This window comes from Balaenoptera physalus (genome assembly GCF_965194825.1).
Source record: "Balaenoptera physalus genome assembly, chromosome: 2".
NCBI classification, from domain to species: domain Eukaryota; kingdom Metazoa; phylum Chordata; class Mammalia; order Artiodactyla; family Balaenopteridae; genus Balaenoptera; species Balaenoptera physalus.
The window spans coordinates 110,444,227-110,456,495 of record NC_138883.1 but is presented as its reverse complement, the minus strand read 5'-3'; the positions used below and the strand labels follow the sequence as shown (position 1 = coordinate 110,456,495).

Genomic DNA, 12,269 nt, shown 5'->3' with positions numbered 1-12,269 from the left:
TGGAGGCTGGCTTTCTGATGCCCCTCATTTAGGAAAGATGTTAGGCCACTCTCTTACCTAATCACCCAGTTTAGACAGCTCAGTGTCTCTCAACTGAGCAACCTAGTGTCTTTCAACCAGGCTCCCCTAGTATCTTTCAGCTGGGAGGTACTTTTTCCCAATGTCTTTCAACCAGGTCCCCCACCCCGTATCTTTCAACTGGGTAGCCAGGTACCTATTGTACACTGCCAATTAAAACTCAGGAACATCAACCAATAATCGGGAGATCTGAGAACCAGGAGAGACTCACCCAAATTCATCTGGACTCTCCAAGGAGGCGAATGGGCACAAGAGGCCTCTGCTGGTACCAAGGCTCTGGTTCCTCCTAGAGTTCAGGCGAAGGAGGGAAGTCTGCTCTGGGTCCCTTTATGGTCACCCAAACTGTCAACTGAAAAAAAAAAGCACAACCTAAAACTTGAGAATTATGTTTTATTTGGGGAATTACTAAGGACTTAAGCCCAGGATACAGCCTCTCAGATAGTTCTGAGGGACTACTCTGAAGAGGTTAAGGGAGGAGCCAGGATACACAGGAGTTTTTGCAGAAAACCCAGGTAGCTGAACATCAAAAGATTACTGCTAGTTAAAGGAAAACTAGACATCTCAAGTTAATGAGTTTAGTGTTTTTCTATGTATGGGAAGATGCAAGCATCAGGGCTTAATGAAATTATTCCTTTGATATGCACCTTAAGTATCTAGGGCCAGTAGCCTGTTTATCTCCATCCTGAGTTCCCCTCCGGCTGCACCACTGGGAGGGAGTGGGGGGCAGCTGCAGTGGCTGATGGCTTGATGGTCACGTCATCCTTTGTTTACTGATATGGCAGGCAACATCCTTTGTCCACAATCCCAAGATACCTGAGGAATTGTGCGTCTAGCTCATGGCCGGAGCTGACTGACATGGGAGTGGAGCAAGGCAATGGGGGCGGGGGGTGTCTCATGAGCCTACCCACTCACCTGAAACCATTTCAATCATTCAGCTAACTCTGCCTGATACTTACTGATTGCTCCTCTTTCCCCTCTCTGTTTCCCCCAAGATACAGGGATAGCATGCTGCTTTGATTACTTCCATCTGAAATAGCAGGTAATCCCTCACAGCTTCACCCGTGCCCTATTTCACCCTGAGTGAAGGTACCCAGATCCCTCTGCTGAAGCACACAGCGGTGCTCACTCTCTGTGGAAGAGCTGTCTTCATCTCTGGGTGTCCAGGGGTCACTCTGGGTGTTGGAAGCCTGGGTAGAGGGGCTGACCTCCGCTAGTCACCACATCGTTGCCTCCTAAGAGTGCTGCAGGCAAAACCAGATCTAGTTACACCAAGTGTCTAATACAGCCACAGTTTGGTTCAGAAAGATGGAAAAAGGAACCCAATTCATGAGGTGAAATTATGAGTGATCTTTTTTTTCTAGAATAATTCCTCTATTTTTAAAACGTTATTTGTGCAATATAGAAAATTCAGGAGAGGGCTTCCCTGGCAGTCCAGTGGTTAAGACTCTGCACTTCCATTGCAAGGGGTGTGGGTTTGATCCCTGGTTGGGGAACTAAGATCCTGCAGGCCGCCATGCAGCATGGCCAAAAACAAAGAAAAAAAAAAGAAAAGAAAATTCAGGAGAGGAAACAAATACTCAGAAAAGGATTGCTTTCTCTCATACACTCATAATTGTTACCAAGGAGTTCTTTCTAGCGTCTAACCTAATTCCCAACTGTTGGGGGCGAACCTGGTTCCTTCTGTCTTGTTCTCATGGGGTTGCGGCACACTTTGAAATTCAACAGGCTATAGAAAAGTTTGCTGCTCAACCAAGAGTGGAAGCATTGTCTGTACCAGTGGTGTGAGTTTAGGCAAGAATTTAACTTCTCAATGTCTGTAAAATGAGGGTGATAATGACACTACTTGCTTGGTAGGCTTATTGTAAGAATTAAGTAATATGTTAATATGTAAAACACATTAACAGTGGCTGGTACTGTTGTTGTTATTCTGCTTTTGGAGATCATAGTCAGACTGTGTTGGGGGGAAGCAGATCTCCATGCATTCCATTGTGACAACGCTTTACTGTGTAATAACCTGATTAATGTTCGCATTAATCTCTTACTAGCAGGTGACCTCCTGTCTTAATCACGGCTGAAACCCCAGAGTCCAGAACGGTGTCTGGCACTCAATAAATATATTTGTTGGGGCTTCCCTGGTGGCGCAGTGGTTAAGAATCCGCCTGCCAATGCAGGGGACACGGGTTCGAGCCCTGGTCTGGGAAGATCCCACGTGCTGCGGAGCAACTGAACCTGTGCGCCAAAACTACTGAGCCTGCACTCTAGAGCCCGCAAGCCACAACTACTGAGCCCGTGTGCTGCAACTACTGAAGCCCACGTGCCTAGAGCCCGTGCTCTGCAACGAGAAGCCACCGCAATGAGAAGCCCGTGCACCACAACAAAGAGTAGCCCCCGCTCGCCATAACTAGAGAAAGCCCCGCACACAGCAAGAAAGACCCAATGCAGCCATAAATAAATAAATATATAACTCTGTGCCTCTGTTTAAAAATTAATTAATTAATTAATTAATATATTTGTTGATGGACTGAAGATGTACATCCCAGTGAAGAGATGCTCAGAGATGGAGCACCTGAGCTACACATGTGTGGGGTGGGGAGATGCCCACTCACAAAGGCTCACGGCCTTTCAGAGCTCAAACTGCTGGAGAAAGACCAGCACCACCAAGGAGGGGAAGCTGATCTGCTTTTTCTACAAAGTTGTCTTATTTTATCCTCTCCCTGGAACAGTGTGGCAGGACAGGTGAGGTAAATCTAGCTCTGACCCTCACAATAATATCGGGGGCTGAGGAAGGCGGGGCTTTGGGGCTGGGCAGGACGGCAGGTAGGCCTTTCCTCTCCCACCCTCTGCAGCTCAAGGCCTTTCCCATGGTTCTATTAGAACAGGATGGAGAAGGAATTAGGCTTTGCACCTGACACTGAGGGTTTGTGGCTGAGGCTGGTTTATTTCTGGGCCTACCTCAGGAGTTGATATCAACCCTATAGTTGCACGGTGGAATTAGACAAGATTTGGCAGGGGGTGCAAAATCCAATGCCTTCAGGGCCTGGGTGGGTAAAATTAAGCTAAATCAGCTCTATTCAAAGTCAGCAGAGAGTAATGAGGGCTGTGTCTGGACAGAGAATGAATGACCCATCAATAAGCATTCCAATGTAAAACAGTTTAAAAATATTAAAGGCAAACAAAATGGGGCTGCGGCTGAATTTGACCTACTAGTACTTTGCAAACTCTAATAAAGTAACAAGTCTGACCAGGAGCAAGTCTCCAAAGGTCTCTCATTCTCAGGTTCCTCATTTATAAAACCAAGAAAGACGAACTTCCTCATGGGGTTGCTCTAAGAGGTACAGTGAGAACTTGTGGGGAAACACTTGGATCTGTCAGATACTGAACTGTGTCACAGTTCAAGACCTTCTGTTTATATTGTTTTAATTGTTTATATTATATCATTTATAGGATTTCTTTTAAACGACTGTGCAGTTGTCACTGGTGGAAATGAACAAAATAAGCCCCCAAACATCCCACGACATTTCATCTCTCCAAGCCAGTGGCTGGAGCCACACCTGAAGCAGGGAGCTGCAGGGGGTGACACTTCAGGTTGGTAAGCAGTTCAGAGACAGGGTTCTGGCTTCACAGTCAGGTACCCATCCCGAGGGGCCTGGGGTCTAGAGGAGAGATCAGACAGGCTCTATCAGAGGGCTTCCGTGTGGCCATGCAGGAATCCACACAGTACCAGTACAACTAACAACTCCTCTCTAAGTGAGCGTGAAACAGCCCACTGAGTAAAACTCACCCTGTCAAATCTGATTTTACAAAGGAATGTCAACTGAAGCAACAGTGAGGGGTATTTTTGGCTTATCAATTGAAAAAGACTAAAAAATTTAATATCCAGTGCTGGTGAAGACACTGGGGATAGAGGGTAAATCTGATACAGAAGCACAAGTGATGCTGTTAAACTGTAAGTGAGATCATGGCTCTCTATACTCCAAACTTTCCAGCGGCTTCCCACCTCAGAGGAAAAGCTCCAATGATGGTCTGCCAGCATTACCTGTAAGGCAAAAACTGAAATCTATCTAAACATTGATGGAAAACTGGTTACATAAATGATATCACATCTTTCCAATAGTCAATTACATAGCAATTAAAAGGAATGAATATACACACTCACACGCGCATAGGTAGAAACAACTTTGCAAAGACTATGTAAGAATAGCTGTACTTTTGTCACCAGTAGATATAGAATGAATAAAACCAACCAAACAAAAAAGACCTGGTACTTCATCTCTCAAACCCAGCAGCTGGAACCATACTTGAGGCAAGGAGATATATATGGTTACTTCTAGGAAAAAAACCACTAATTTCTCACTTCATGTACTTTGAAACTGTTTGAATTTTTCCCATATAAATGAATTACTTTTATAACTTTTTTAAAACTAGTTTTGTTTTGCTTTATCTGCTTTTTCATTGAAATATACTACCAAAGTTTTAAGAGGGTGAGGAGTGAGCCTGGCAAGACAGATGCAGGCCCAGATCATGAGAGGTCTTTAAAAATTTAGAGTTTATGGACTTCCCTGGTGTTGCAGTGGTTAAGAATCCGCCTGCCAATGCAGGGGACATGGGTTCGATCCTTGGCCCGGGAAGATCCCACATGCTGCGGGGCAACTAAGCCCACGTGCCACAACTACTGAAGCCTGCACATCTAGAGCCCGTGCTCCGCAACAAGAGAAGCCACTGCAATGAGAAGCCCGCGCACTGCAATGAAGAGTAGCCCCTGCTCTCTGCAACTAGAGAAAGTCCATGAGCAGCAACAAAGACCCAACACAGCCATAAATAAATAAATAAATAAATTTATTTAAAAAAAAAAATTTAGAGTTTATAACATTTTTCAAAGGAGAGGGGGTCCTAAATAAAAAAGTTCAGTTCTACTTTCTTAGACAAATGTAGTACCCACCAAATTTTCTGTTTTCTCCCTTTGACCCTTCTTCTAATAACCTCTCTTCCTTCCCTCCTATCTTCTTTCCACAAATGCATATCGAGTGTCACGTGCCAGACCCTGAGGATCCAGTGGTGGATAAGATTCACCCCTATTTACAGAGCAGAGATGAAGTTAATTGAAACTGGAATTATACAAAATCGCTTCTTTGTTCAATGAGACTTTCTATTATTTTAGACTGGGGAAGCTCTGTGGTTTTCTCAAATGCTGTGGAAAAGACTGAAGGAGGACTGAGAGGGAGGTCAGAGTTTCTTCATCAAATATGTTGCAAATGAAGAAAGACATGGAGGAATAAACCTATAGATTAAGAGACTTCAGAGATATATCAAGAGATTGCAATGATATTTATGAGACAACTGGATATTTGAAAGCTGACTGGGTATTTGATGATATTCGGGATTTACTGTTAATTATTTTAAATGTGACAATGGTAGTTTAATTGTTGTGGGTTTAAGTCTCTCTCTGTCAAGAGAATGAGAAGATAAGTCAGACTGGGAGAAAATATTTGCAAAATACATGTCTGATAAGGGACTGTTATCCAAAATATACAAACAACACTTAAAACTCAACAAGGGGGACTTCCCTGGTGGTCCAGTGGTTAAGAATCCACCTTCCACTGCAGGGGGCGTGCGTTCTATCCCTGGTCAGGGAACTAAGATCCCACATGCAGCCAAAAAATCAATCAATCATTAATCAATCAATAAAAGATGTTTAAAAAAAAAAAACTCAACAAGAAGAAAACAAACAACCTGATTAAAAAATGGGCAAAAGACCTGAACAGACACTTTACCAAAGAAGATATACAGATGGCATGTAAGCATATGAAAAGATGTTCAACATCATGTATCACTAGGGAACTGCAAATTAAAACAACAATGAGATACCACTATACAGCTACTACAATAGTGAAAATCCAGAACACTGACAACATCAAATGCTGGTGAGAATATAGAGCATTAGGAACTCTCATTCACTGCTGCTGGGAATATATAATGGTACAACCACTTTGAAAGACAGTTTGGCAGTTTCCTACAAAATTAAACATATGCTTACCATACAAGCCAGCAATCTCTCTCCATGGTATTTATTCAGTTGAGTTGAAAAACCTATGCCCATACAAAGCCATGCACAAGGATATTTATAGCAGCCTTACTGTTAACTGCCAAAACTTGGAAGCAACCAAGATATTCTTCAGCAAACTGTGGTACTTCCAAATAGTGGAATATTATACAGCACTAAAAAGAAATGAGCTATCAAGCCATGAACAGACGTAAAGGAAACCTAAATGCATATTACTAAGCAAAAGAAGCCAATCTGAAAAGACTACTTACTATATGATTCTAACTATATGACATTCTGGAAAGGGCAAACCATGAAGACAGTAAAAGATCAGTGGTTCCTGGGAGTCACGGGAGAGGGAGGGATAAAAAGAGCACAAAGGATTTTTAGAGCAGTGAAAACTACTCTGTATGATACTACAATGGTAGATACATGTCATTATACATTCGTCAAAACCCATAGAATGTACAACACCAAGAGTGAACCCTATAATAAACTATGGACTTTGGGTGATAATGATGTGTCAATGCAGGTTCATAGAGTTTAACAAATGTATCACTCTGGTGCTGAGATGTTGATAGTGGAGGAGGCTGTGTGTGTGCGGACAGAGTATTTGGGAACTCTCTGTACTTTCCACTCCACTTTGCTATGAACCTAAAAGTGCTCTAAAAATTGTTTATTAATTTAAAAAATCCTTCTCTTTTAGAGGTACATAATGAAATACTTATGGACAAGATGTTATGCTATCTGTGATCTGTATCAAAACAATATGTTGGGGAGAAGTGGGTAGGGGTATAAATGGAACAAGACTGAGAATTGAGTTGATAGTAGAAATAGGGTGAAGAGTACATGGGGATTTATTATGCTATTCCCCTATCTTTGTCTATGTTTGAAAATCTTCAATAATAAAAATTTTTAAGAAGACAAAAGGGTCATATCTACAATTTCTTTGGACTTCCACTTTGGTGAAAATAGAGGAATGGGGTAGGATGATGAGGGAAAGCAGATAGCCTGGAGCTTGGAAGTATGATTTGGAAGTGGACATGGTCCAGACTAGAGGAGGCAGGAAGGAAGACATAGGGCAAAGGACAGCACAGGAGATGGAAAGGGAGGGAAGAACAGAAAAGGAATGTGGGCTCACCGCCTTCCCCTAACCTCTCTTTTTCCCTTTTCCTCACTCACTCACTCCTTACCCTTCCTCTCTGTAGGTGAGGAAGGAAATCACCTTGGGAACTTAACAATGAAGATTCCAGGCACCAACCCATGAAATTCCAATTCACTCAGCATGGTCTGGGAATCTACATTTTCAACACGTGCTGTTGGAGAATTGGATGGGTATATGAACCTCCCTTGAACCCCAGTACCTGGCTTCTGTGAGCAGCTTGCTATTTCTGTCACTAACCTTTACTCTGCCAGACTGGAGACCAAATCACTCTGCCTTTCAAAGCCTCTGTGACAGCTGTCTACTGTTTCAAAGCAGGAAAAAATAAAGGGGATGATAGATTATGCAAAGGAAGCTGTTTACCGATTTCCTTTAATGTATGTGTGGAAACATGCAAATGCTAAGGGTCTCTTGAGTAGGAAAAAGCAATTTATTAGCCAGCTATGGCTTGAAAGACCTCTCCTTTAAGACCTTCTAACTCTTTGTGCTAATGTTCTCTGATTTTATATTCACTGAACAACCTTTTGATTTTTAATGGGATTCTACTAAGAATTAAAAAACAAAAACAAAAGCACCTACCAGTTGCCCTAAGTGATGTGGTCCTCTTGGTAGTCCTCCCTTTTATCATCAGTTTTAATCGACTGCCTTTTGCTTCCCTGGTCTCCTGAAAGCCTGTATTCAGAAGAACTAGAAGATGTGATCACCCATCAGCAAACTAATAAACTTAATCTTTAGGACTGGGTAAGGTAATGAATCAGTCCATGGAGCTGAGCTGGAACTACCAGAACAGTGACCACAGGGCTAAGTCATCAGCACATTAGGGGTAGCTAGAAAACTCCCTTGCCCACACGTTCTTGGCCACATCCCTCCCACTAGGGAAAGAATTAGAAACTACAACGAAGTAATCAGGATGCAGCCTTACTTACCTAGATTCCAGTGCCTGCTCAAGCATAACAGGGTCTTGAGATGGTGAAACCAGCCAAGTTGGGGAGAGATGTTCTGAAGCAAATAGGGCAGTCTGCCTGCCCCTGGGCCCTGATGCTGACAGGGACATTCCCATGGAAGTGATGCGCCTTCCTCTGCCACCTCTGATATAAGGAGAGGACAGGAAAGAACTACAAGCAACTGGAGCCCACGCTCTCCCACAGAACAAGCTGTGAAAAGTCAGACAGACTCAGTTGTTCGGTTCAAAGCATTCTCCCTCCTTGACCCACCTCCTACCTCGCCCCCTCCCACCAACCAAAAGAAAAGGAGGCAAAGGCCTAAAGCCTTCTAGAGGCCTTTCTGTTCCCACTTGTAACCTATGTGGTACAGCATTGTTTTTTGAACCATAACTACCCAGGGGCCTGCTGGCATCCATTCAGGCCTACCTCTAGCTGGCATTTGCTAGCTCTCTAAGAGGTTAGAAAGAAAGTCACTCCTTGTCCCCCTCAAGGACCTCGCTGAGGCACAGGCTGCTATGGGGACACCAAGTGGCGAGAGGCGAGGTACGCGAGGGCCCATGATGACTCACAGGAAAGCCTAAGTGCAAATCCCTCAGCAGCGCACCTTGAAGGCCAAGGCAGGGGAACTGACTGAACCCTCCCTCTACTTCCCTCAAAGGGGTCGGGGATAAAGTGAGCATCCGGGCTGAGGAGACCAAGAGGGAAAGTCTTGACGTGGAAACTGGCTCACGTCAGCTACGAAAAATACACAGCGTGCTCAGTATGAGCACTCCTCAGGCAGGAATTACAATTTAAAAAGAGTAGGAAGAGGATTCTGTCAACTAGTTCAGAGGATATGAGTGAGGGGTCTGAAGAGGGACGGGGAAGAGGGGCAAATATCAGTGAGGGTCAGGCTGGTGCACCAACGAGCCCAGGTGAGTGAGGAGACAGAGTGTGAATTGCTCACAGGTTACCCAGACAGGTGAGGCCCACGGGCCAACGAGAGGCAGGTGGGCAGGAGGCCAGAAACAAATACTGAAGAGCCCGAGAACGGGGACGGAGCGAAGAGGCGAACACAGTCCGGGCCCGGCGCAGTTGGGGACTATGTGGGGAGTGGGGTCGTGGCGGCGGTCGCGGACAAAACGCTGCGAAGAGAAGCACTGAGGAAGACGCAACCGGCAGCTTCTCTGCTGAGTCAACGCCTCGCCCACGACGTCCTTAAAGCCCCGCCCCAAGCGCCTCGCGCACCCACGGCGCCGAGTTCCGTTTCGTCGCGCGGCCGTATACTTCCGGCTGCGGCGCGCAGGCGGAAAGGTTTTGGTGACGGACTGTGCCGGTGAAGGGCGTGGGGTGAGTGGAGGAGGCTGGAGACCGTAGGCTGTCTTGGATTGCTTGTTGGAGCTGCAGGAGAAGGGGTCGGTGGCGGGGAACAACGCGGGGCCGACGCCCGGCCTTTCCGCCTCCGAGGTGGCCGCCCCGCGCCGTCTTTGCGGCGCCAGTTCCGGGGCACTGCCTTCGGCCTCCCTTCGCTCTGCCGCGCCAGAGCTCCGCACAAGCACCACGATGTCGGCCCCCTGCCCAGGCCCCCTTCGCCTCCTCTTCCCATAAGAGACTTCCAGATCTCAAAGATTTTTGACTGATTTTAAGGTAAAAATACATCCCCAGGCAGACGCGATCCAAATGCAGGAGTTCTGTATTTACAGGTTGGCACTTTAGAGGTGAAGTTGTAACTGAGAACGGTGGAGGGGACTCATCCGGGCAAGAGATGAGGCCAACAGACAAACTTAAGAGTAGATTAGCGGATTCCTAGAAATTCGAGTGGAATCACGCTTTAAGAGCGATACTCCTCAGAATCAGTTCTTTATGAACGAGCTAGTTGTCTCCTGGGAAGAATTATAAATGTGTAGCTGATGGAGATGACCAAATCAAGGGGCTAAGGGCTATTCTCAGGAGTAGACTGTTCTTGAGAAAAGAAGCCCACTAGTTGTCTTAAGCATTGTATGTAAACTGTACTTACGAGAAAGCTATGGGGGTGGGGTGGAGGACCTTAGGGTAAGAATCAACCCAAGAGAGAAGTAACATGGTGTTTTCACAAAATTGCTGGACTGTGTGGGCAGGGATTTTTTTTTTTTTAATCAGGCCTAGGCTACTTGAGTGAACCATCCTTCAAGAACATCCATCCATCTTTTACTTCTGTGCTGACAACCTGAGTTCTAAATTGGTTTCCCATGACTTTGCCATTGTTAGGGGGGTGTGTTTGGGGGTAGACACAAATGCATCAGTCAGAAGAAAGAGCCAGCTCCATAAGTGTCTTCCCAGAATGCAAGCCTGCCAGCTATGGTCACCCATTCCAGTGTTACAGCAGATTTCATGAGCTGGAAATGCTTTCTTATATATGATCTAAATCTGTGTGTCCTGATTCTCATTCTCCTAAGAGATGAGGCCAGTACTCTGCATCCCCAGCTTTCAGTAACGTGAAGACCTCTGTGCCTGAATGGGAATACCATAGGAGCTGGATAAACTCTATATATGTGGGCAGAGGCGTAGGAGTTCCTGATATCTCTGCTTGAACGAGGAGAGGAGGAAGTGTGTTTCTGGTGTCCAGAGTTAAAATTTGTCATGTGTTTTGCCAAAAAATTAATGTTACGTCTGGTGCTGAGAGGTAGTTTACTTGTCATTATCAAGTATTTGTCAAGTACATACTGTGTGCCCACTGCTGTGATAGGTCCTGAGGAGACATTGGTGGGCCAAATCTCACGCTGTCCCTGCTCTTGTTGAGCTTATGGTCTAATGTAGTGTAGTTGAACCAGTATTGCACAGGACCTCACTTCTTGAACAACACAGCTGAGACCCAGAAAGGGTCTGGAAAGACTGAGTAGATGAAACAGCACCAAGTTGATAACGCCTAAGCTCATGCACTTGACAGCAGAAGAAACACATGCTCTCAGAGCCTGTTAACTTTGACTTCGGACACAGTTTTAGCAAGCTGGATTACCTGGCTTTCCAGCTCATAGTAACCGAGAAGCAGCAAATCAGAAAGAGGGAGGATGATTACAGAGAAAAGTGGAATGCAAAATGATGGTCCAAAAATTAGTTATAAAGAGGAGGCACCAAAACAGAACACAACAGCCTGGATCCCTTGAGTACAAGGCAGTGTTTCTGGGTATGTTCTATATAATACTTGTTCCATGGCACCAACTAATGATCAGAGAAGGGTTAAATGGGAAACACAGAGTTAACAAATTAAACTGGATTCTTTGCTGTAGAGCTTCTCAGTGTCTTTAATAAGACCTGAACTCATCTTTCTTGGAGCATCCCTCCAGGACAGTGTTCTGCAGCACACACTTGGGAGAATGCTGGTATAAATTAAAACATGAGGGCAGCAGCGTGCTGGGCGGTATTGGTGTTCAGAGTTGTGATGCTAAGTCAGAGTGAATTATGTTTAACATGCTGTGCTTAATGAGGCGCAGAATAAGGATGCACATTTTAGTTTTTTTTTTTAATAAGTTTATTTTATTTATTTTTGGCTGCGTTGGGTCTTTGTTGCTGCGCGCGGGCTTTTCTCTGGTTGCGGAGAGTGGGGCCACTGGTTGCGGTGTGCAGGCTTCTCATTCTGGTGGCTTCTCGTTGCGGAGCACGGGCTCTAGGTGCGCGGGCTTCAGTAGTTGTGGCACACGGGCTCAGTAGCTGTGGCTCGCGAGCTCTAGAGCGCAGGTTCAGTAGTTGTGGTGCGTGGGCTTAGTTGCTCCGCGGCATGTGGGATCTTCCCAGACCAGGGCTCGAACCCATGTCCCCTGCATTGGCAGGCGGATTCTTAACCACTGTGCCACCAGGGAATCCCACATTTTAGTTTTTTCTATCAAAATGGTTAAACATTTTGGAAAGGAGTCTGGAAGGGTAATTTATATATCTCCTTTAGTCTTTATCGATGTTGGATACATGAAGCATTTGTATTTGAAAGGCCATTATGTGGTAAAAAGGCTTTTCCTACTTGACATGAGTCCCTGATCCCCATTTATAACATTGTTTCCATGAGGCAATACGCTCAGAGTTCCCAACAGCCTAC

General features: G+C 45.2%; 2 protein-coding genes and 1 long non-coding RNA gene across 6 annotated transcripts in view; 1 reads left to right on the top strand and 2 right to left on the bottom strand.

Moving 5' to 3' along the window:
• SLC24A1 (solute carrier family 24 member 1) overlaps positions 1 to 7,532 on the bottom strand; it is a 37,641-nt gene extending 30,109 nt beyond the window's left edge. Inside the window, exons 1-3 of the mRNA XM_082445486.1 lie at positions 7,521 to 7,532; positions 3,630 to 3,731; positions 290 to 427 (exon numbers count right to left, since the gene is read on the bottom strand). The gene's annotated coding sequence lies outside the window, so the exon portion shown is untranslated. The remainder of the gene's footprint in view (positions 1 to 289; positions 428 to 3,629; positions 3,732 to 7,520) is intronic.
• The window catches only part of LOC309654381, a 198,033-nt gene that overhangs the window by 86,310 nt on the left and 99,454 nt on the right, over positions 1 to 12,269 (bottom strand). The window lies entirely within an intron of this gene.
• Positions 9,490 to 12,269, top strand: part of INTS14 (integrator complex subunit 14) — a 33,796-nt gene continuing 31,016 nt past the window's right edge. The window contains exon 1 of one of the 4 annotated variants that reach the window (XM_082446806.1): positions 9,490 to 9,850. The gene's annotated coding sequence lies outside the window, so the exon portion shown is untranslated. The remainder of the gene's footprint in view (positions 9,851 to 12,269) is intronic. The other 3 variants (XM_082446808.1, XM_082446809.1, XM_082446807.1) reach the window with 3 other exon arrangements.